We start from the raw sequence: 25141 nt of genomic DNA, 5'->3' as shown, positions 1-25141 counted from the left end.
GCCTGCCACCACACCTGGCTAATTTTTTGTATTTTTGGTAGAGATGGGTTTTCACCGTGTTAGCCAGGATGATCTTGATCTCCTGACCTCGTGATCCGCCCCCCTTGACCTCCGAAAGTGCTGGGATTACAGGCTTGAGCCACCGCGCCCGGCCAAACAGAAGCAATTATTTACCAGCTACATAGGCATCCTTCGATCCATTCAAGTTGACTCCTAACATTAACCATCAAACATCTGGACTGCTTAACTTTTTTTTTTTTTTTTTTTTTTTTGAGATTTAGGGTCTTCCTCCGTTGCTCAGGCTGGAGTGCAGTGGTGCCATAATAGCTCACTGCCGCCCTGAAATTCACCTCAGCCTTGAAACTCCTGGGCTTAAGCCATCCTCTCACTTCAGCTTCCTGAGTAGCTGGGATTACAGGCGTGAGCCACTGTGCTTGGATCTGCATAGCTTTAGAATCCACCTGAGGCCAGGTGTGGTGGCTCACGCCTGTAATCCCAACACTTTGGGAGGCCGAGGTAGGCAGATCACCTGAGGTCAGGAGTTTGAGACCAGCCTGGCCAACATAGTGAAACCCCATCTCTACCAAAAATACAGAAATTAGCTGGGTGTGGTGGCGGGTGCCTGTAATCCCAGCTACTCGGGAGGCCGAGGCAGGAGAATCACTTGAACCCAGGAGGCGGAGGTTGCGAGCCAAGATCGAGCCACTGCACTCCAGCCTGGGCGATCAGAGCGAAACTCCAGCTCAAAAAGAAAAAAAAGAAAAAAAAGAATACACTTGTAAAACCATCTGGGCCTAGCCTTTTTTGGGAGAGGGAGGTCTTGGTTATTCTTCAATTTCTTTAACACGTATCAGTTTATTTTAGCACTCTGTTCCTTTTTTGTCCCAATTTCTAGGAATTTATCTATTTCCCCAGTCATCGATTGTAATGGTTGCAATAGATCTATATGAAATATAAAATTGTCTAAGAAACACCTTCCATCCTACACCTCATGGCCTGTGGAAATCCAACGTCCTCTCCTTGATCTCTGCTTCTTCCCAGGAGGTTTATATTTTCCTGGCCTTCCCTGCCTCTCGGGCTGTGGTTTGTAATGGTCTGTCTCTTTCTCATACCATGGCAAACCCAGTATGAATTCAGCTTCTTCTATAGCTTCTGCAACAACCAACCAAGAGAAGATGTTAGGGGAAATTGTGGAGTCAAGTCACATCACAGAGTACACAACTTTCCATCATCTTACTGGCTCCTTTTTGTTGTTGTTGTTGTTGTTTTTGGAGACAGGGTCTTGCTCTGTCGCTCAGGCTAGAGTGCTGGAGTGCAATCACAGTTCCCTGCAGCTTCAAACCCCTCAGCTCACGCGATCCATCTTGCTCACCAGAGTAGCTGGGACTAGAGGCACATGCCACCATGCCTGGCTAATTTTTTTTTTTTTTTTTTTTTTTTTTTGAGATGGAGTCTCGCTCTGTCACCCAGTCTGGAGTACAGTGGCTCGATCTTGGCTCACTGCAACCTCCGCCTCCTGAGTTCGAGCGATTCTCCTGCCTCAGCCTTCTGACTATCTGGGACTACAGGCACGTACCACCATGCCCGGCTAATTTTTTGTATTTTTAGTAGAGACGGGGTTTCACCGTGTTAGCCAGGATGGTCTCAATCTCCTGACCTCATGATCTGCCCACCTCTGCCTCCCAAAGTGCTGGGATTACAGGCATGAGTCACCGTGCCGGGCCCATGCCTGGCTAATAAATTTTTTATAGAGACAAAGTCCTGCTCTGTTAGCCAGGATGGTCTCGAACTCCTGGCCTCAAGCAACTCAAACAATCCCCCTACCTCAGCCTCCTGAAGTGTTGGGATTACAGGTGGGAGCCACTAAGCCCAGAGGTACCGGCTTCTTATCTCTTTTTCTCCTCTCACCTTGCCCTCATCTCCTTTTAGGGTTCCCCCTGGGGGCCCGATTTCTCTTTCTATTCTTCTGGTTCCCCCTCCTTTGAAGCTTTGTTTCTATTCTTCCGGTTCTCCCTCCTTTGAAGCTTTTTGTCCCATAGACCCTAAGACAGAAGAGGAGGCTCATTTTCTAGCCTAAGCGTTTATCTTGGTCATCTTTACCAACAAAGAAAACTCCCTCCTTCAAAGGAATGCTCATTTTGCTGTTAAAGGAATATACCTTATTGTATCTCTCCACCAATATTTGGGCCATTTGGACTTTTTTAAAATGAGGAAAGGGTAAATGGAGAGTGACCGAAGCCATCCAAAGGAAGGAGAACTCTACAATGTTAATAAAAAGGCACACAACACATTACAGATTCCATACAATGGGATTCATTCTGATATCAATTTCCTGTTCTTTCTACAAAGGAACTATTCATATTACAAATTTCTTAGCTGTAGCTTAAATAATACTCTGCATTGTTGTTCAGGTTAGTGTTCTCGTCTTGAAAATCCCAATTTTAGCTCATTCCCTTTTCTGTACCATCCTCTCTCTCGCTCTCTGTTTTTCGTTTTGTTTTGTTTTGTTTTTCATTTTTTTTGAGAGGGAGGCTTGCTCTTGTTGCCCAGGCCAGAGTGCAATGGATCTCAGCTCACTGCAACCTCTGCCTCCCGAGTTCAAGCGATTCTCCTGTCTCAGCCTCCCAAGTAGCTGGGATTATGGCATGAGACACCACGCCCAGCTAATTTTGTATTTTTAGTAGAGACAGGGGTTTCACCATGTTGGTCAGGCTGTTCTTGAACACCTGACTTCAGGTGATCCGCCTGCCTCGGTCTCCGAAAGTGCTGGGATGACAGGTATGAGCCACCACACCGGTCTCTTTTATGTTTGTAGAGAAGGGGTATTGCTCTGTGGCCCAGGCTAGAGTGCAGGAGCATGATCATAGTTCACAGCAACTTCCGACTCCTGGACTCAAATGATTCTCCCACCTTGGCCTCCCAAAGTGCTGGGATTACAGGCATGAGCCACTGCACCCAGCCATCATCCTCTTTTCTTATTCCTTGATTTCTCTGCCGTAGTTGCCTCCTTGTATCAAGTTCTTTGTCCTATTCAAACTGAGTTATTTGTCTTCACCACAGCAAGCATGCAAAGTTGATTCTCAGATGCTCAGTCTTTGCCCCAGAATTAATAAGGAAGATTGCGTCACTCCATGATGCTCAGTGAAATGCAAGTAACACAAAATCCAGCTCAAGTTGGTTTAGGCAATACAGAGGATTTATTGGCACCTGTAACTGAAGAAGAGTCCAGACGTTGGATGAAGTTCATGTGCTGTTTCATCAGGAGTCTGACCGTGTTTCTGTTAAGTTTTCTGAGCTCTGCCCTCCTCTGAGTCAGCTCCATCCTAGGATGGTGGGAAGATCCCAAACCCCATATCACTTTAGAAGAAGCTGTTTCTTCATCCCTTGCTCTTGAGAGTGAGGAAATGTTTCATGAAAAGATGCTAAATAGGGCCGGGCGCGGTGGCTCACAACTAATCCCAGAACTTTGGGAGGCTGAGGCCGGCGGATCACGAAGTCAGGAGCTCAAGACCAGTCTGACCAACATGGTGAAACCCCACCTCTACTAAAAATACAAAAACATTAGTCAGGTGTGGTGGCACACACCTGTAATCCCAGCTACTCAGGAGGTTGAAGCAGGAGAAATGCTTGAGCCCGGGAGGCGGAGGTTGCAGTGAGCCAAGATCGCGCCACTGCACTCCAGCCTGGGCAACAGAGCAAGACTGCCTCAAAAAAAAAAAAAAAATTAGCTGGGCGTTGTGGTGGGCTCCTGCAATCCCAGCTACTCGGGAGTCTGAGGCAGGGAGAATTGCTTGAACCCGGGAGGCAGAGGTTGCAGTGAGCTGAGATCACGCTACTTCACTCCAACCTGGGCAACAGAGTGAGACCCTGTCTTTAAAAAAAAAATGCATAGGCGCCTGTAGTCCCAGCTACTCAGGAGGCTGAGGCAGGAGAATGGCGTAAACCCAGGAGGCGGAGCTTGCAGTGAGCCGAGATCGCGCCACTGCACTCCAGCCTGGGCGACAGAGCGAGACTCTGTCTCAAAAAAAAAAAAAAAAAAAAAAAAAAAAAAAAAAAATGCATAATGAGATACCACTTCATATCCACTAGGATGACTAATACTCAAAAACAGAATAATAAGTGGTGAGGATATGGAGAAACAGAGACACTCCCACATTGCTGGTAGGAAAGTAAAATGAGGCCTGCCACTTTGGAAAGTAGTTAGAAAGTTTAATAAAAATGTAAACATAAATTAATCCGGCAATTTTATTCCTAGGTATTTCTGACTGAGAGGAATGAAAGCATATGTTTACACAAAGTAACATAAACTTGCCTGCTGAGTAGTTGGGATTACTGGTGCTTGCCACCACACCCAGCTAATTTTTGTATTTTTAGTAGAGATGGGGTTTCATCGTGTTGGCCAGGCTGGTCTCGAACTCCTGACCTGAGGTGTGATCCACCTGCCTCAGTCTCCCAAAGTGCTGGGATTACAGGTGTGAGCCACCTCGACCAGCCTAAAATTCAACTATTTGAATTATATATATGGTGTATATATAGATATATACATAACATATAAAATAAAATTCAATTATGTATATATTTTAATTAAACAAATCTTTTTGTTCTGATGGGGTCTCACTATGATGCTTGGGTAGGTCTCGAACTCTTGAGCTCAGGATATCCTCCTGCCTCAGTCTTCCAAAGTGCTGGAAGGTGTGAGCCACCATGCCTAGCCAATGGTTGAATGGTGTGTGTGTGTGTGTGTGTGTGTGTGTGTGTGTATACATATATACATACACATATACATATTTTAAAGAGTGATCTTCATCAGAAATTCTGGATGAAAAAAAGGAAATAAAAGTTTTAAAAAGAAGAATAAGGAAACGTTTTCCAAAATGCCTCTGACAAATTACCTCTTGTGATTTATTGGCCCAAGGTGTGGCACGGGGACTGGCTTGCACTGACTGGCTTCGTCTGGGTTCTAGACGGGAGCAGCTGGTCATGGGAGCTGGGGCTATCACGAGTGCCCGTGAAGCATGTGGGCTGTGGGTAGGGACCATTACCTAATCAAAAATCAGAGGATTGCAAGAAGGTGGAAGTGGACACTAGGTGGACAACCACTAAGGTGTCATTTACACCCAAGACTGGCCACTTGATACAGACCCCTCCTCCTGCATTCTCCAGCCCGTTATCCACATCCTGTCTCCTACTTCTCTGCCCACTATGGCAAAGGGAGGCAGAGTAGGGGTGGGAAGAGTCACTGCCTAAAACATGGCTTTCCTGCAGGGTGACCAGCTGTCCTGGGACTGAGTGGTTTTCTGGGACATGGGACCGAAGGTGCTAAAACTGGGGAAGTTCCAGGTGAACTGGGAAGGGTTGGTCACCTGGTCACCTCACCAAATAGAAACAAAGAAGCACTCCTAATGAACTGTGAATCTTGTCATCAAGCACCAATGGCTGCCAACACCACAAAGAGACAATCGGTCATTGTGTGTCTGTGAGGAAAGCATGCTCAACACTATTTTTGAAATATTTTTTGACAAAAAGATTGAACATAAATACAAACAAGCCTATAGATCCAACTACCAATTCATAGGAAATACAGAGACTGTGGGGTGTTTAAAATGGAAACTTGCTGGGCGCGGTGGCTCACGCCTGTAATCCCAGCACTTTGGGAGCCCAAGGTGGGTGGATCACCTGAGGTCAGCAGTTTGAGAGCAGCCTGGCCAACGTGGTGAAACCTCTTCTCTACTAAAAATATAAAAATTAGCCAGATGTGGTGGCAGGCGCCTGTAGTCCCAGCTACTTGGGAAGCTGAGGCAGGAGAATTGCTTGAACCTGGGAGGCGAAGTTTGCTCTGAGCCAAGATCTTGCCACTGCACTCCAGCCTGGACGACAGAACAAGACTCTGTCTCAAAAAAAAAAAAAAAAAAAAAAAAAAAAAAAATCCAAGGGGAAGTAGACAGGAGTAAAGGTAAGTTAAGCTTGGCCCTCCTTGGTTGATAATTTTTGAAGCCCAGTGATGGTAGATGCTACTCTCTTTACTTTTTGAGATGTTGACATGCTGCATAATGAAAACAATGAGGAGAGGCTCGGCATCTCTTTCTCTCTGTGTAACACTGCGAACGGGTTTGCATGGTCCATTCCCTTCCTCCCCTAGCCCATGGGCTTCTCTGAGTCACAAGTGCACCAGCGTCTCAACAGAAATTAGAATGTCACAGATCAGGAAATTTTCCAAAATTTTGGGTGAAGAACAAAGTCAACTTTTCGTTTTGCCAAATTAAAATAAAACTTCTCATCTACTCTCAGCATAATTTCATGTAAATATCAAGAACATAATTTCAGAACTGAGCTGGGCTTTCAACCGCCTATGATTCGCTTCTGAACAAACTGGCTTCAGTGTCTCTGTTTCCTCAATTTGTCCTGAAACTGGCAACGTACACACCCCGGAGACAGGAAGGAAGGCTTTGAGGACGGACTGCTCCCACTTCGCACTTCCCTTCTTGATGATAAGAGACGGACTTGGACGCTGCTGTCGTTATAAAGTGCAGGGCTGAGAAATTATAAGCTGCTCAAGCAGTGCAGGTGTGGGTCCCCCTACATCGAGTACTTCGGGCTTCATGCCACTGCTGTGGTGTGAGCCACCGCGCCCGGCCATGCCTAGCTAATTTTTAAAATTTTTTGTAGAACTGAGCTCACTGCAACCTCCGCCTCCTGTATTCAAGAGATTCTCATGCCTCAGCCTCCCGAGTAGCTGGGAATACAGGCGTGCACCACCACACCCAGCTAATTTTTTGTACTTTAGTAGAGGTTGGGTTTCATCATGTTGGTCAGTCTGGTCTTAAACTCCTGACCTCAAGTGATCCACCCACCTCGGCCTCCCAAAGTGCTGGGATTATAGGCATGAGCCCCCTTGCCCAGTTGCTGCTTCTTTTTTTTTTTTCCACCTCCTGGGTTCAAGCGATTCTCCTGCCTCAGCCTCCCGAATAGCTGAGATTACAGGTGCACATCACCATGTCCGGCTAATTTTTGTACTTTTAGTAGAGACAGGGTTTCATCCTGTTGCCCAGGCTGATCTTGAACTCCTGGTCTCAAGTGATCCCCTGCCTTGGCCTCCCTAAGTGCTGGGATTACAGGTGTGAGGCACCAAGCCCAGGCTGAGTAGCTAGGACTGTGGGTGAATGTCCTCATGCCTAGCTAATTTTTTTTTTTTTTTTTTTTGAGATGGAGTCTCACTCTGTCGCCCAGGCTGGAGTGCAGTGGTGCCATCTCGGCTCACTGCAAATTCCGCCCCTCAGGTTCATGCCATTCTCCTGCCTCAGCCTCCTGAGTAGCTGGGACTACCGGCGCCTGCCACCACACCTGGCTAATTTTTGTATATTCCTTGGCTCATGGCCCCACATCACTTTGACTTTGGTTCCCATTGTCACATTTACTTCTATGACTCTGAGACTACTTCCCCACTCTTTTCTTTTCTTTTTTTTTTTGAGACAAAGTATCACTCTTGTCCCCCAGGCTGGAGTGCAATGATTCGATCTCAGTTCACTGCAGCTCCGCCTCCCAGGTTCAAGTGATTCTCCTGCTTCAGCCTCCTGAGTAGCTGGAATTACAGGCGCCTGCCACCACGCCCGGCTAATTTTTGTATTTTTAGTAGAGACAGGGTTTCACTATGTTGGCCAGGCTAGTCTCGAACTCCTGACCTCAGGTGATCCACCTGCCTCTGCCTCCCAAAGTGCTGGGATTGCAGGTGTGAACCACCATGCCCAGCCCTTCCCCACTCTTAAGAAGCCATTTGAATGGGCTTATTTCACTGGACACATCTGAATAACCCATGATCTTCTCATCTCAAAATCTCTCTCTCTCTCTTTTTGAGATAGGGTCTCATTCTGTCATCCAGGCTGGAATGCAGTGGTGCAGTCATAGCTCCCTGCAACCTCCAACTTCTGTGCTCAAGCCATCCTTCTGCCTGTCTCCCAAGCAGCTGGAACTACAGGCACATACCACCATGCCTGGCTAATTTTTAAATTGTTTGTAGATACGGGCTCTTGCTATATTGCCCAGGGTGGTCTCAAATTCCTGGCCTCAAGCAATCCTCCTGCCTCAGTCTGTCAAAGTGCTGGGATTACAGGCTTGAGCCATGACATGCGGCCTCAATATCTTTAGCTGAATCTCCAAACTCATCTGCAACATCCCTTTTGCCACATAAGGTCACATATTCGCAGGTTCTGGGGATCAGGAAGTGGATATTTTTAGGAGCCATTATTCTGCCTAACATTCCATGTGTCCACAGTTTTGGTTTATAACAATTTATCTGGGAGATAGCCAGAAAAATAAGTTCTATTTCCTGTCTTCAAATGTCATCATTCTGTTGGTAAGACAAAATATTTACGCAGTCAACAGAAACACAGGCAGCACGGTCAGGGCTGCTGTGGGAGAGAGAGATAATAGATTGAGTTGATATAGATGAGGATGAATGTGGGATCCTTTTGTCTCTCCCAGTATCTCCCCTCCACAGACCTATAGCTTATTGCCTTGTAGGCTGGGCCCTGCCCACTGTGAACGCCGCCCCCAGGAACTGTCATGTGGATGTTGTACCCTGGAGGTGTATAACAGCTTTCCTGCCTCATCCCCACACAGGAAGGAGGGAGCTCTGGGGAAAGGTGAGACGGACTCTCCCACCAGATCAGCAGAGGCCTTCGCTTTCTGCTTTGACTGATGCTTTACTGAGGTAGGAGGTGGGACTCAACTCCAAGGGTGGGGCTCAGACACCGGACCCAGTTGAGGACTAGGCAGCTTTCCATTAGACATGCCCACCAGTGTGCCATGTCAGTTTACCATCGCCATGGCAACACTCCAGGACTTACTGCCCATTTCCTGGCAATGCCCTGAGGACCCAAAAGTTACCACCCCTTCCCTAGAAATTCTGCATAAACCACTACTTAATCGGCATATTATTAATTAATTAATTATTTGAGATGCAGTCTTGCTCTGTCATCAGGCTGGAGTTCAGTGGCACGAACTCGGCTCGCTGCAACCTCTGCCTCCTGGGTTCAAGTGATTCCCCTGCCTCAGCCTCCTGAGTAGCTGGGATTACAGGCGCGTGCCACCACGCCCTCCTAATTTTTTGTATTTTTTAGTAGAGACAGGATTTCACCGTGTTGGCCAGGATGGTCTTGATCTACTGACTTCGTGAATCCGTCTGCCTAGGCCTCCCAAAGTGCTGGGATTACAGGCGTGAGCCACCGCGCCCACCTTTAACCTGCATGTTATTAAAAGTGGGTATATGGCCAGGCACGGTGGCTCACACCTGTAATCCCAGCACTTTGGGAGACTGAGGTGGGTGGATCACCTGAAGTCAGGAGTTCAAGACCAGCCTGGCCAACATGGTGAAACCCCACCTCTTCTAAAAATACAAAAAATTAGCTGGGTGGTGCGTGCCTGTAACCCCAGGTACTCGGGAGACTGAGGCAAGAGAATCGCTTGAACCGGGAGGTAAAGGTTGCAGCGAACTGAGATCACACCACTGCACTCTAGCTTGGGCAACAAGAGTGAAACTCTGTTTCCAAAAAAAAAAAAAAAAAAAAAAAAGAAAGAAAAAAAAAAGAAAAAAAAAAGAAAAAAAGGGTGTAGCTGGGCATGGTGGCTCATGCCTGTAATCCTAGCAATTTGGAAGGCTGAGGCAAGCAGATCACCAGCCTGGCCAACCTGATGAAACCCCGTCTCTAACTCCATCTCTACTAAGAATACAAAAATTCGCTGGACATGGTGGTGGATGCCTGTAATCCCAGCTACTCGGGAGGCTGAGGCAGGAGAACTGCCTGAACCCAGGAGCTAGAGGTTACAGTGAACTGAGATCACGCCACTGCACTCCAGCCTGGGAAACAAAAAGTTAACCATATGACCCAGCAATTCCGCTCCTAGGTAAATACCCAAGAGCACTAAAAACGCCTGTGCACTCAAAAACTCGTGCACAAATGCCCATAGCTGTATTAATGTTGGTACTGTCATTACTCTCTGTTATAGCCAAACAGTGCAGACATCCCAAATGTCCCTCAACTAATGAATGGATAAAGAAAATGTAGTCTACCTATACAATGAAATAGTATTTGGCCATATAAAGGAATGAAGTGGGTGCGGTGGCTCACACCTGTAATCCTAGCACTTTGGGAGGACTGCTTGAGGACAGGAGTTCGAGACCAGCCTAGTCAACATGGTGAAACCCCATCTGTACTAAAAATGTACAAAAATTAGCTGGGCATGGTGGCAGGTGCCTGTGTCCCAGCTACTCAGGAGGCCGAGGCAGGAGAATCACTTGAACTTGGGAGGCAGAGGTTGCAGTGAACTGAGATCATTCCCCTGAACTCCAGCCTGGATGACAGAGCGAGACAGTCTAAAAAAAAAAAAAAAAAAAAAAAGGAATGAAGTGCATGCTACAATATGGATAGACCCTGAAAACATTATGCTGAGCAAAAGGAAGATAGACACAGAAGATGACAAAGTGTATGATTCCATTTATAGGAAATGTACAGAACAGGCAAATCCAGAGACAAAAATGGATTCCTGGTTCCTGGGGGCTGGGAAGTGAATGGAAGGACATGGGGAGTGACTTTTTTTTTTTTTTTTTTTTTTTAAGACAGACTCTTGCTCTGTTGCCCAGGCTGGAGTGCAGTGGCGCAATCTCTGCTCACTGCAAGCTTCGCCTCCTGGGTTCATGCCATTCTCCTGCCTCAGCCTCCTTAGTAGCTGGGACTACAGGTGCCTGCCGCCACACCCGGTTAATTTTTTTGTATTTTTTAGTAGAGACGGTGTTTCACCATGTTAGCCAGGATGGTCTCCTGACCTCGTGATCCGCCTGCCTCGGCCTCCCAAAGTGCTGGGATTACAGGCATGAGCCACCATGCCTGGTCTGTTTTTTTTTTTTTTTTTTTTTTTTTTTTTTTTTTTTTGAGATGGAGTCTTGCTCTTGTTGCCCAGACTAGAGTGCAGTGGCACGATCTCAGCTCAATGCAACCTCTGCCTCCCAGGTTGAAGCGATTCTCCTGCCTCAGCCTCCTGAGTAGCTGGGACTATAGGCGTGCACCACCATGACCAGTTAATTTTTCTATTTTTTGTAGATATGGGGTTTCACCAGGTTGGCCAGGCTGGTCTCAAACTCCTGACCTCGTGATCTGCCCACCTCATTCTCCCAAAGTGTTGGGATTACAGGAGTGAGCCACTGTGTTTGGCCTCCTCTCTCCCCCTCCACCTCCCCTCCCCTTGCCTCTCCTCCCCTTCTCTTTCCTCCCTTTCCCTCTCTTTTTTTTCTTTTCTTTCTTGCAAGGGCTCACTCTTTCACCGGAGTGGAGACTGGAGTGCAGTGGTGAAACCATAGCTCACTGTAGCCTCCCTCAGACTCCTGGCCTCAACCAATCCTCTTGCCTCAACTTCCCAAGTAGCTGGGACTACAGGTATGCACCATCACACCTGGACAATTTTTTTTTTTTACTTTTGTAGAGATGCAAGTCTTGCTATGTTGCCCAGGCTGGTCTCAAACTCCTGGGCCCTAGTAATCCTCCCACCTCGGACTCTCAAACTGCTGGGATTACAGGTGTGAGTCACTGCACCTGGCCAGTATAGGATTTCTTTGGGGAATGATGAAAATATTCTAAAATTGATTGTGGTGAGATGCTGCAACTCTGGATATACTAAAAACCATGGAATTGTTCACTTTAAAGGGTGAATTTTATAGCATGTAAATTACATCTCAACAAAGCTGTTTTTACAGAAAGGACAAAATAGACAAGTAAATTTTGAGGCCGTTGTATTTGTCACACAGCTCTCACGCACTAAGTAATCCTTACTGAAACTCACATCATAATGGAAGTCTCACAGAACTCTGCTATTCCCACAGGTCCAGGACAGACCAGTTGGAGGCTGAGGACTCATTCTAGTCATGTCCAGACCCAGAGTCTGTTGCCTGGGGGCTGTGGGCTTGGCAGAGCCTATTTTGATGTGGTGGTATCAAGTCTCTCTTCTGGATACCTCAATTAGTTGCTTGCAGCCTGTCTTTGTTGCTGTTTGCAGTGGTGTTTTACTACCTTGTTGAGAGATCTGCAAAGTTCATGCTTTCGCCGAGCAATCTGAACAGTATGTAATCTGGTTGAGTTCCTGTACTTGGTTGCAGTTAGAAACAGTCCTGCCCTCTTCCTACTACAATTTCTCCTGGACTCTGGAAGGCTGGAGGCAAGGGATACGCCTTCCCCTTTCTCCTCCCTGCCCCTTTACTATCCATTCATCTGTTAGACCTTAAACCGTGCTTAACACTAACAACATTCTCTCCAGAGGCCAAATGAAATTTACAACTGATGCAGGGCAAGTGAGCCCCAAAGTGGGGCTTAGCCCATGAGGGTTCTTGGCTTTGCCCAGGAAAGAACTGAAGGGCAAGCGGAGGTAAAATAAAACAGCTTTATTAAAGCAGTGGTGTTGGCCGGGCGCGGTGGCTCAAGCCTGTAATCCCAGCACTTTGGGAGGCCGAGACGGGCGGATCACGAGGTCAGGAGATCGAGACCATCCTGGGTAACACAGTGAAACCCCGTCTCTACTAAAAATACAAAAACTTAGCCGGGCGAGGTGGCAGGCGCCTATAGTCCCAGCTACTCGGGAGGCTGAGGCAGGAGAATGGCGTGAACCCGGGAGGTGGAGCTTGCAGTGAGCTGAGATCCGGCCACTGCACTCCAGCTTGACAGATCCGTCTCAAAAAAAAAAAAAAAAAAAAAAAAAAAAAAGCAGTGGTGTTACAACTCCTTAGGTGTTACAGCTCTGTAACTGTTCCTGCAGAATCAGGCTACCCTGTAAGCAGGGAGTAGCCACTCAGGCAGTTTTGCAGTCACATTTATACCCACTCTTTTCCTTTTTTTTTTTTTTTTGACATGGAGTCTCACTCTGCTGCCCAGGCTGGAGTACAGTGGCGTGATCTTGGCTCACTGCAACCTCTGCCTCCCAGGTTCAAGTGATTCTCCCGCCTCAGTCTCCTGAGTAGCTGGGATTACAGGTGCGTATCACCATATCTGACTAATTTCTGTATTTTTACTAGAGATGGGGTTTCATCATGTTGGCCAGGCTGGTCTCAAACTCCCAACCTCAGGTGATCCACCTGCCTCAGCCTCCCAAAGTGCTGGGATTACAGGTGTGAGCCACGGCACCCAGCTTGAGCATCTTTTATTTAAAAATTAAAAAAATGCCGGGTACAGCGGCTCATGCCTGTAATCCCAGCACTTTGGGAGGCTGAGGCAGGCGGATCGCCTGAGGTCAGGAGTTTGAGACCAGCCTGACCAACACGGAGAAACCCCGTCTCTACTAAAAATACAAAATTAGCTGGGCGCGGTGGCTGCAAGCCTGTGTAATCCAGCTACTTTGGAGGCCGAGACGGGAGGATCACTTGAACCTGGGAGATCGAGACCATCCTGGCTAACCTGGTGAAACCCCGATCTCGCTATTACAAAAAACTCCAGCCTGGGTGACAAGGTAATGGGCGCCTGTCAAACAAACTACTCGGGAGGCTGAGGCAAACAAAATGGCGTAAACCCGGGAGGCATTTTTGCAGTGAGCTGAGATCCTGGCCATTGCACTCTAGCCTGGGCGAAAGAGCGAGACTCCGTCTCCCAAAAAAAAAAGGTAATTTAAAAAAAAACAAAATAGGGCCGGGCGTGGTGGCTCATGCCTGAAATCTCAGCTACTTTGGAGGCTGAGGCGGGAGGATCACTTGAACCCGGAGGCGAGACCACTGTGGTGAGCCCCGATCTCTACGCCATTACACTTAGCCTGGGTGACAAGAATGAAACTCCGTCTGTAACAAACAGCAACTCAGAAGGCTGAGGCAGGAGAATTTTAAACCCAGGAGTGGAGCTTGCCTGAGCTATTTGTACCTCTTCCTTAGCCTGGGCGAAGATGCGAGACTCTTGACCCATTTAAAAAAAAGGTAAAAAAAAAAACTATTATGATTTTTAGAGAGGGGTGTCTTGTTATATTGTCTGGGGTGGGCCGGAACTCCAGGGGTCAAGCAGTCCTCCTGCCTCAGCCTCCTGAGTAGCTGGCATTACAGGCACATGACACCACACCTAGCCAAGTACATTTAATTTTGAATGATCTCCTCAACAATAATATACTGGAGCCATTCTCTAGGTTTGTTTTCCTCAGACATCTCAGGGATGAACAGAGCCACTATGCAGTAATGCTTCAAGTGGGCATTCTGAAGTCAGATGGACTGGATTTGAATCCCAGCTTAGCTACTTATTAATATGCGATCTTCATCATTCTCTCTGGACCTCGGTTTTACCCACCTACACAATGCAGATGGAAATATTAGCTACTTTAGGCCAGGTGCACTGGCTCACACCTATAATCCCAGCACTTTGGGAGGTCAAGGCAGGCGGATTGCTTGAGGCCAGGAGTTCCAGACCAGCCTGGTCAACACAGCAAAACCCCAACTCCACCAAAAATACAAAAATTAGCCAGGCGTGGTGGCACATGCCTGTAGTCCCAGCTATGCTGGGAGGCTGAGACAAGAGAATCACTTGAACCTGGAAGGCGGAAGTTACAGTGAGCTGAGATTGCGCCACTGGACTCCAGCCTGGGTGACAGAGTGAGAGTTTCTTAAAAAAAAAAAAAGAAAAGAAAAAAAGAAGAGTTGGCGGGTGCGGTGGCTCACACCTGTAATCCCAGTACTTTGGGAGGCTGAGGCGGGTGGATCGCCTGAGGTCGGGAGTTTGAGACCAGCCTGGGCAACACGGTGAAATCCTGTCTCTACTAAACATACAAAATTAGCCGGGTGTGGTGGCGGGTGCCTGTAATCCCAGCTACTCAGGAGGCCGAGACATGAGAATTGCGTGAACCCGGAGGCAGAGGTTACAGTGCACCAAAATCGCGCCACTGCACTCTGGGCGACAAGAGTGAAACTCTGTCTCAAAAAGAAAAGAAATATTAACTACTTTAGAGGTTTGTTGTGAGCATTGAAAAAGGCAGTGATTTGTTGGGTGTGGTGGCTCATGTCGGTAATCGTAGCACTTTGGGAGGCTGAGGTGGGTGGATTGCTTGAGGCCAGGATTTGCAGACCAGCCTGGGCAACACAGCAAGACACTGTGTCTACAAAAAAATTGAAAATCAGGTGAGTGTGGTGCCTGCCGCATGCCTGTAATCCCAGCTTCTTGTAGGGGGGAGGGGGCTGAGATGGGAGGATTGCTTGAGCCCGGGAAGTCAAGGCTGCTGTGAGCCATGATGCTGTGATCAGGCCACTGTACTTCAGCCTGGGCAACAGAGTGAGACCCTGTCTCAAAAAAAGAAAAAGAGACAGAAAGGAAGGAAGGAAAAAAGACAGTGATTGTCAAAGGCTTTGGTAAGGGCTCAGTAAATGTCAGCCACAATAGTAATGACATCAACACTTGCTAAGCCTTTTCGTTTTTACTACTGTGCACGTTGGTGATGTCATGCAATCAACTCGGCAACCTTGCAAAATAGGTATCATCATCTCCACTTACAAGCAAGAAACTGAGGCTTAGCAAGGTGAAGTCGTGTGAGCAGAGCTACATAGCTGGTAGGTGGCAAAGCAGATTCCCACCCAGGCTCCTGTGACTCCAGGGTCCTCCTCAGATGTTAGCCTCAGTCAAGTTTTTAGCCCAAATCTTCGTCTCCTCTTGCCAGGATTTCTGCTATTCAAATGCAGTCACGGGAATCAGAAAAGAACCCAGATAAATACATCAGCAGCAGCTTATTCAGGCAGAGAAAACACACAGCAGCCCCGAGAATGCAGCTCATCTTGCTTTGGGCTTACTTTTGAGTGAAAGGTTCTCTTAGCCAAGCCCTGGCCAGTCTCCTCATTCAGCCCAGACTCTCAGAGCCTTATGGAGCTGGCTGGACAGCAGTGGAAGTAAAGGGCAGCCTTGCTCCCTCTTCTTTAACATCGTTTAGGATTTCTGTGTAGTTCCTCAGAGCGACATTGGGTGTCACCTTTGAGTTACCTGAAGCCAGTTTCCCCCAGAGGTTGATGAGTGTGTCCTTTTCCCAGAGTTTCTGGTTGTCTAAGATCTATCTGCTTTGGAGATACAGTACATTCATTGCCAATACTTGTGCCCCCGACTTCACAGGAATATCTCGTTCTCATTTGTCCTGAAAGAGGAGTGTTCTCTGCAACCACATAAGCCTTGAATTTGTTTTTTAATTAATTTTTTTTTTTGAGATGGAGTCTCTCTCTGTCACCCAGGCTGGAGTGCAGTGGCACGATCTTGGCTCATTGCAACCTCCACCTCCTGGGTTCAAGCGATTCTCCTGCCTCAACCTACTGAGTAGTTGAGATTACAGGCACCCGCCACTACCCCTGGCTAATTTTTGTATCTTTAGTAGTAGTGATGGGGTTTCGTCCTGTTGGCTGGGCTTGTCTTGAACTCTTGACCTCAGGTGATCTGCCCACCTCAGCCTCCCAAGGTGCTGGGATTACAGGCATGAGCCACTGTGCCCAGCCTAATTATTTTTTTTTTCTAAGAGATAGGGTATCACTATGTTGTCCAGGCTGGTCTCGAACTCTTGGGCTCAAAGCAATCCTCTTGCTGCAGCCTCCAAAAATGCTGAGATTATAGGCCTGAGCCACGATGCCCACTAAGCCTTGAATTTCAAGATGGGCTTCATGCCTGATGACTTTGCAAATGACTTCTCTTCTGTGGAAAGGAGGATGCTAACATAAGGACGAGAGAGAGTTTATGCAAAGTCCCTACCAACTCAGAGCCCTTTTCTCCCCATGTTCTTTGCACTCTGCCCACACATCGGTTTCCAAGCCTGGCTGTGAGTAACAGTGAACAACTCAGGGGCCAGGACTCTTTTCGATCGCTCCCTCCTTCCTCTCATCCTCCGTCCCTTCCTTCTTCCTTCCGCCCCATAAATATTTACCAAGTAGATATTACGTGTCAGACACTGGGAACATAACAGAGAACGAAACAAAAGTTCTCTTTCTTTGTAGAATTTACACTGAAACTCTTATTTCTCTGTATGTTCTCAGCAGCATCTAAGCTGAGAACATACAGAGAAACAAGACATTGGATGGCTTGGCTAACCCTCTTCCTTTCTAGTTTTTCCTATCCATATACTAACATATATACATGATTTTTTTTGTATGTAAAATACGTTTTATTGTTCTTTAAAAGGATTCAGGGTTTGGTTTTAAATCAGACTGCATACCTTTCAAATCAATTTGACATCTCTCTCACTGTGTCAAACTGGCTTCAGTTAGCAATACCTCATTAAATCCAAAAGAAAAAAATGCCTTAATTTTAAGGAAGAAAATTCAGTTTTGAGAACACTCACATTAGTCTGTAATTCAAAACAAAGTGAGGACTAATGTTTCATGATTCTTTATACATCCTTCTCTTCAACACAGAACCAGGGAAGTAGCAGGCACTGGCACTGATACAGATGGACACTGCACGCACACACACCCAGCCCCCAAACAACAAAATTCAGAGTATGTCAAAGGCAAAAGGTTTGTTATGGTATTGATCGAAACCCCCGGAGTCCGTTGGGCATCTCATGCCTGTAATCCCAGCACTTTGGGAGGCCGAGGTGGGTGGATGAGGAGGTCAGGAGATCAAGACCATGCTGGCTAATGAGGTCAGGAGATCAAGACCATCTTGGCTAACTAGGTCAGGAGATCAAGACCATCCTGGCTAATGAGGTCAGGAGATCAAGACCGTCCTGGCTAACAGGGTGAAACCCCATCTCTACTAAAAAATACAAAGAAAAAAATTAGCGTGGCTCAAACCTGTAATCCCAGCACTTTGGGAGGCCGAGGCGGGCGGATCACAAGGTCAGGAGATCATGACCACAGTGAAACCCCGTCTCTACTAAAAAAAATACAAAAAGTTAGCTGGGCGCGGTGGCGGGCACCTGTAGTCTCAGCTACTTGGGAGGCTGAGGCAGGAGAATGGCAGGAACCCGGGAGGCGGAGTTTGCAGTGAGCCGAGATCGTGCCACTGCACTCCAGCCAGTGGGACAGAGCGAGACTCCGTCTCAAAAAAAAAAAAAAAAAAAGAAAAAAAAAGAAAAAAATTAGCTGGGCGTGGTGGTGGGTGCCTGTAGTCCCAGGTACTCGGGAGGCTGAGGCAGGAGAACGGCATGAACCGGGGAGGCAGAGCTTGCAGTAAGCCGAGATCAAGCCACTGCACTCCAGCCTGGACGATAGAGCAAGACTCATCTCAAAAAAAAAAAAAAAAAAAAAAAAAAAAAAAGCAAGAAACCCCTGGAGTCAACAGTCTATCTCAGCAGGTATCTTCAAGGTTTTGATCTTGAATCTATACGAAAGAATCTATTGTCATGTACATGATATTTACATTTCAAATGGAAATAGGACCCATCTTAATAATATTTGATGACTAACCCCTACACCTGAAACTTAATAGGGTACTATGGCCACCCTCCCTCCCTCCCTCCCTCCCTCCCTCCCTCCCTCCCTCCCTCCCTCCCTCCCTTCCTTCCTTCCTTCCTCTCTCTTTCTTGTCTCTCTCTCTCTCTGCCTGCCTTCCTTCCTTCCTTTTTTTTTTGAGATGGAGTCTCGCTCCGTCACCCAGGCTGGAGTGCAGTAGTGCAATCTCGGCTCAATGCAACCTCCGCCTCCCGGGTTCAAGCGATTCTCCTGCCTCAGCCTCCCGAGTAGCTGAGACTACAGGCACATGCCACCATGCCTGGCTAACTTTTTGTATCTTTAGTAGGGACGGGGTTTCACCGTGTTAGCCAGGACGGTCTCGATCTCCTGACCTCATGATTCACCTGCCTCGGCGTCTCAAAGTGCTAGGATTACAGGCGTGAGCCACCGCGCCTGGTGTGAGATGCAAACATTTTTCTTAGTTTATTTTTTGCTTTCATATCATCCTTTGTTTTATTTACTTATTTATTTACTTTAATTTTTTTTTTTTTTTGAGACGGAGTCTCTTGCTCTGTGGTCTGGGCTGGAATGCAGTGGCGCAATTCTCCTGCCTCAGCCTCCGGAATAGCTGGGATTACAGGTGCACGCTAACATGCCCGGCTAGTTTTTGTATTTTTAGTAGAGATGGGGTTTCTTTTTTTTTTTTTTTTTTTTTTTTTTGAGACGGAGTCTCGCTGTGTCTCCCAGGCTGGAGTGCAGTGGCGTGATCTCGGCTCACTGCAAGCTCCGCCTCCCGGGTTCACACCATTCTCCGGCCTCAGCCTCCCAAGTAGCTGAGACTACAGGCGCCCGCCACCACGCCCTGCTAGTTTTTTGTATTTTTAGTAGAGACGGGGTTTCACCATGTTAGCCAGGATAGTCTCGATCTCCTGAACTCGTGATCCACCTGCCTCGGCCTCCCAAAGTGCTGGGATTACAGGCTTGACCACCGCGCCCGGCCGAGACGGGGTTTCACCAAGTTGGCCAGGCTAGTCTCCACCTCCTGACCTCAAGTGATTTGCCCATCTCGGCCTCCCAAAGTCCTGGGACTACAGGCATAAGCCACCGCACCCAGCCTCATATCATCTTTCTTTTGTAAACAGTGCTTAGCATTCTATTGATCAGGCATACTATAATTTTTAAGCAGTCTTTTATTAATAGGCATTTTGGTTATTTCCAATTTTTTTGCAATTAAAAACCACCCAGCTCTTTCTAGTAATCTGCTTTGCATCTCTTTCATGCGAAATTCCTAAAAGTGGAATTGCTTCATTAAAGAATATTAATTTTAGGCCAGGTGTGGTGGCTAATGCCTGTAATCCCAACACTTTGGAAGACTGGGGTGGAAGGATCACTTGAGACCAGAAGTTCGAGACCAGCCTGGGCAACATAGCGAGACCCCATCTCTGAAAAAAAAAAAAAATTAGCCAGTTATGGTTGCATGCCTATAATCCCAGCTTCTGGGGAGGCGGAGGCAGAAGAATCACTTGAACCCAGGAGTTTAAGGTTACAGTAAGTTATGATTGCACCACTGCACTCCAGCCTAGGTGACAAGGTAAGACTCTGTCCCTAAAAAAAAAAAAAGGAGAAAGAAAAAAAAAAGACTATTAACTTTAAAAAGACTCTTTTAGGTATAATTGAGAAATAAAAATTTGTTTTAAAAAGAAAAAAGGCTCGATACATATTGAGTATTGGATATTATATTTAAAATAACTTTTTGCTATTTAAAAACAACAAACTTTTATTGATTAAAAAAAAACCCCTCACATACCCATCACCCATCAAGTCAGGCTGACCTGGTCTAATCTACACACGTAACTACATCTGCCTCTCTTGTATTATTTTGAAGTAATTCATTTCAGCTATAAGGATTTCAGAATTTAGACTGGGCGCGGTGGCTCACACCTATAATCCCAGCATTGTGGATTGAGATTGAGGCCAGGAGTCCGAGACCAGCCTGGCCAACATGGTGAAACTCCATCTCTACTAAAAATACAAAAATTAGCCAGCTGTGGCTGCACATGTCTATAATCCAAGCTACTCTGGAGGCTGAGGCATGAGAATCACTTGAACCTGGGAGGCGGAGTTTGCAGTGAACCAAGATGGTACCACTGTACTCTAGCCTAGGTGACCGAGTGAAACTCTGTCTCAAAAAAAAAAAAAAAAAAAAAAAAAAAAAAAAAAAAAATTTTTTTGAGATTTAGAGAGACACTATCTTTGGATCAGAAATTTGCCATTCCAGCTGGACGTGATGGCTCACGCCTGTAATCCCAGCACTTTGGGAGGCTGAGGCAGGTGGATCATGAGGTCAGAAGATCGAGACCATCCTGGCCAACATGGTGAAATTCTGTCTCTACTAAAAATACCAAAAAAAAAAAAAAAAAAATAGCCAGGTGTGGTGGCACACCTCTGTATTCCCAGCTAGCTACTTGGGAGGCTGGGGCAGGAGAATTGCTTGAACCCAAGAGGCGGAGGTTGCAGTGAGCCAAGACTGTACCACTGGACTCCAGCCTGGGTGACAGAGAGAGATTCTGTCTCAAAAAAAAAAAAAAAAAAAAAAAAAAAGAAAGAAAGAAAAAAAAGAAATTTGCCATTCCTCCTCCCAGTTCTTTCAGATAGTGGCAACGGAAATTTACCCGATGATGCTGCTTGGGAAGGCTTCCACTGGGAGGATGCTTGGAGGAAAACGTTTAATCCCACTCCACGTATCCCCTCTGGAACCTGGCTCTCTTTTTGAAAACAGGAAAAAACCGATCACCCACTTAGATGACTCAGCCAGCCCCAGGCCTCCTCTGGTCCACTGCAGAGTCCCTGCAGACCCAAATGCTTTGCCTCAGCCACGCTTTTTCACTTATTTTTGATTCATTTCAAAGGCAGGCAGGAAATTGCCGCCAGTCATTAATCATGCATGAATCTTTCCTCTGCCCCTCTTCCATGAAGAGGACCCATGTTGATGGGCACCTCCCTCTTGTGTTCTTACCTTGATGGGCTCTGACAGCAGGTGGTAGGTGTCTCTCTCTATTTCACAGCACAGGTCACCAAGACTCGGGGAGGGAAAGTGAATTGCTCAAGCCCTGTAAGTGGGAGAACCAAGCCTTGAACCCGGCTCTGTGGGCTCTTAGTGGAAAGCCCACAGGGTGGGTTCAAGGCCTGGTTCTCACATTGCACTCAAAAATGAACACTCTCTGGGGTCCTACTCTCAGTAGCCGTCTGGATGAGAAATGATCTCTTGCAGGGCGCAGTGGCTCACACCTGTAATCCCAGTACTTTGGGAGGCTGAGGCGGGCAGATCACCTGAGGTCAGGAGTTTGAGACCAGCCTGGCCAATGTGGTGAAACCCTGTCTCTATTAAAAATACAAAAATTAGCCGGACGTGGTGGCAGGCACCTGTAGTCCCAGCTACTTGGGAGGCTGAGGCAGGAGAATTGCTTGAACCCAGGAGGTAGAGGTTGCAGTGAGCTGAGATCTTACCATTGCACTCCAGCCTGGGTGACAGAGTGAGACTCTGTCTGAAGAGAAGAGAAGAGAAGAGAAGAGAAGAGAAGAGAAGAGAAGAGAAGAGAAGAGAAGAGAAGAGAAGATTTCCTGCAGAATGCCCAGGAGGGACACTGACTAAGAACCGGATGCTCATGCTGGCATTGGAACCAGGCTTCTCCAGGTCCCCTCCTGAAAACCTCTCTTGCTCTTGGCAGGCTCTCAGTCTCCATGCTCAGCTGGCTTCACCCCAGGGGTACCAGGCACTAGGGGGTGGAAGACAGGTACCCTGCTGGCCAGGCCCCCAGGAGGGCTCCACAGCTGGCCCTGCCTCCTCATTTAGGCAGCACCAGTTGTTGCCAAGATGGCTATTGTTTTTATTTTTAATTAATTAATTAATTATTATTATTATTATTATTATTATTCTTTTGAGATGGAGTCTCGCTCTGTTGCCCAGGCTGGAGTGCAGTGCTGCGATCTCAGTTACTGTAGCCTCCACTGCTTGGGGTTCAAGCGATTCTCCTGCCTCAGCCTCCCAAGTGGCTGGGATTACAGGTATGTGCCACCACACCTGTCTAACTTTTTTTTTTTTTTTTGAGATGGAGTCTCGCTCTGTTGCCCAGGCTGGAGTGCAGTGCTGCGATCTCAGCTCACTGCAACCTCCACCTTCTGGGTTCAAGCGATTGTCCTCTCTCAGCCTCCCGAGTAGCTGGGACTACAGGCGTGTGCCACAGTGCCCGGCTAAGTTTTGTATTTTTAGTTGAGAGAGGGTTTCACCATGTTAGCCAGGATGGTTTCCATCTCCTAACCTCATGATCCACCTGCCTTGGCCTCCCAAAGGCTGGGACCTCGTGAGCCACCACGCCCAGCCAAACTTTTATAGTTTTTGTAGAAACGGGGTTTCACTATGTTGGCCAGGCTGGTCTTGACCTCCTGGGCTCATCTGATCCTCCCGCCCCATCTGATCCGATCCCAAAGTGCCAGGATTATAGGTGTGAGCCACCGCGCCTGGCCCCGTTGCCCTATTCTGGCTGTTGGACCTTGGGCAAGAGCTGTAACTTCTCAGCCTCAGCCTTAGCCTACTCATCTGTGGAATGGGAGTAATAATAAGAATTGCACCTACCTTACCTCTTAACTGTCTGCAGCTTCCCCTCTGTCTCCATGGCAGTCTCTTCTCACGAAACAGGCAGAATGGGCTTTTTTTTTTTTTTTTTTCTAAGATGGAGTCTCAGTCTGTCTCCCAGGCTGGAGTGCAGTGGCGCAATCTCGGCTCACTGAAACCTCCGCCTTCTGGGTTCAAGGGATTCTCCTGCCTCAGCCTCCTGAGTAGCTGGGATTACAGGTGCCCGCCACCACACCCAGCTAATTTTTCTATTTTTAGTAGAGACGGAGTTTCACCATGTTGACCAGGCTGGTCTCCATCTCCTGACCTCTAGTGATCTGCCCTCCTTGGCTTACCAAAGTGCGGGATTACAGGCATGAGCCACCGTGCCTTGCCTAAATTTTTTTGGGTGAATCATTTCCTTTACATCTAGTCCACTGTACCATTTAATCAACTTTAGCTTGTCTTGGGTTCATCACTCTAAATCCTGTCCATTGCTCCCACTGAATTATTATAACAGCTTTTCATCTACCTTTTCTCCTCTTTTTAACACAAATCTGATCTCACTTTTCTACTTTAAACTCTTTAGTTTTTACCCGTTGCCCTACTCTTTTTTTTTTTTTTTTTTTTTTTTTTTGAGACGGAGTCTCGCTCTGACGCCTAGGCTGGAGTGCAGTGGCCAGATCTCAGCTCACTGCAAGCTCTGCCTCCCGGGTTTACGCCATTCTCCTGCCTCAATCTCCCAGAGTAGCTGGGACTACGGGCGCCCGCCACCTCGCCCGGCTAGTTTTTTGTAGTTTTTAGTAGAGACGGGGTTTCACCGTGTTAGCCAGGATGGTCTCAATCTCCTGACCTCGCGATCTGCCTGTCTCGGCCTCGCAAAGTGCTGGGATTACAGGCTTAAGCCACCGCGCCCGGCCACCCTACTCTTTTTTTTTAGACATGGTCTCTGTCACCCAGGCTGGAGCGCAGTGGCATGGTCATAGCTCACTGCTGTCTCAAATTTTTAGGCTCAAGCAATCTGCCTGCCTCAGCCTCCTGAGTGGCTGGGACTACAGGTGTGTGACACCACGCCTGGGTAATTAAAAAAATTTTTTTTTTAGTAGAGATGAGGTCTCACTACATTGACCGGCTGGTCTTGAACTCCTGGGCTCATCTGATTCTCCCACCTCAGCCTCCCAAAATGCCGGGATTACAGGTGTGAGCCACTGTGCCTGGCCCTATTGCCCTATTCTTGCTGTTGGACCTTGGGCAAGAGCTGTAACTTCTCAGCCTCAGCCTTAGTCTACTCATCTGTGGAATGGGAGTAATAATAAGAATTGCACCTACCTTACCGGATTGATGAGAAGATCAGCTCGTTGCAAAACACGCAGCACAGCACACAGCATCTCCCAAGAGCCCTGTGAATGGAAGCTTTCATTATTTAGGTCAGCATTTGTTTTGTATTGAAGCTAGACACAAGGCTATACAAAATGAATCCTCTGTGAGGATGGCAATAAGTGTTAGAAAAATCACATGTCCAAAGTGAACTTTTCCAGTAACTATTAAAATAATGAAAAAAGCAGAGTTAGGCCCTGCGCGGTGGCTCAAGCCTGTAATCCCAGCACTTTGGGAGGCCGAGACGGGCGGATCACGAGGTCGGGAGATCGAGACCATCCTGGCTAACACGGTGAAACCCCGTCTCTACTAAAAAAATACAAAAAAAAAACTAGCCGGGCGAGGTGGTGGGGGCGCCTGTAGTCCCAGCTACTCGGGAGGCTGAGGTAGGAGAATGGCGTGAACCCGGGAGGCGGAGCTTGCAGTGAGCTGAGATCCGGCCACTGTACTCCAGCCTGGTCGACAGAGCGAGACTCCGTCTCAAAAAAAAAAAGTGGAAGAGACATCTATTTTGAAAGCTTGAGTTGCATATCATTAGATTCACAATGAAAACACATTAAGTAAAAGACTTAAAAGTAGGCTCACATTTACATTAAAATCATGTCGTCTGCACCATCGACAGAATCTTAAACGTAGAAATAAAGGAATTCATTTTAATCATAGTTCCAAACTGATTTCCGAAACCTCTTAATCAGGAAATTTCTTTTTTTTTTTTTTTTTTTTTTTTTTTTTTGAGACGGAGTCTCACGCTGTTGCCCAGGCTGGAGTGCAGTGGCACGATCTCGGCTCAC

The 25141-nt window shown here is 47.2% G+C and overlaps 1 long non-coding RNA gene across 10 annotated transcripts in view; it reads right to left on the bottom strand.

Annotated features, from left to right (window-relative positions):
* Window positions 1–2194: 2194 nt before the first annotated feature.
* LOC126944548 (uncharacterized) overlaps window positions 2195–25141 on the bottom strand; it is a 55341-nt gene continuing 32394 nt past the window's right edge. For 9 of the 10 annotated variants that reach the window (XR_007722089.1, XR_007722093.1, XR_007722095.1 and 6 more), the window contains 3 exons: window positions 24303–24373; window positions 21378–21471; window positions 2195–3323 (listed from right to left, as the gene is read on the bottom strand). This is a non-coding gene — a long non-coding RNA (uncharacterized LOC126944548). The remainder of the gene's footprint in view (window positions 3324–21377; window positions 21472–24302; window positions 24374–25141) is intronic. The other variant, XR_007722094.1, reaches the window with a different exon arrangement.

This window comes from Macaca thibetana, chromosome 20 (assembly GCF_024542745.1).
Source record: "Macaca thibetana thibetana isolate TM-01 chromosome 20, ASM2454274v1, whole genome shotgun sequence".
NCBI lineage: Eukaryota > Metazoa > Chordata > Mammalia > Primates > Cercopithecidae > Macaca > Macaca thibetana.
Note: the sequence above shows the minus strand (reverse complement) of the source record. Positions and strands in the feature narration are given on the sequence as shown.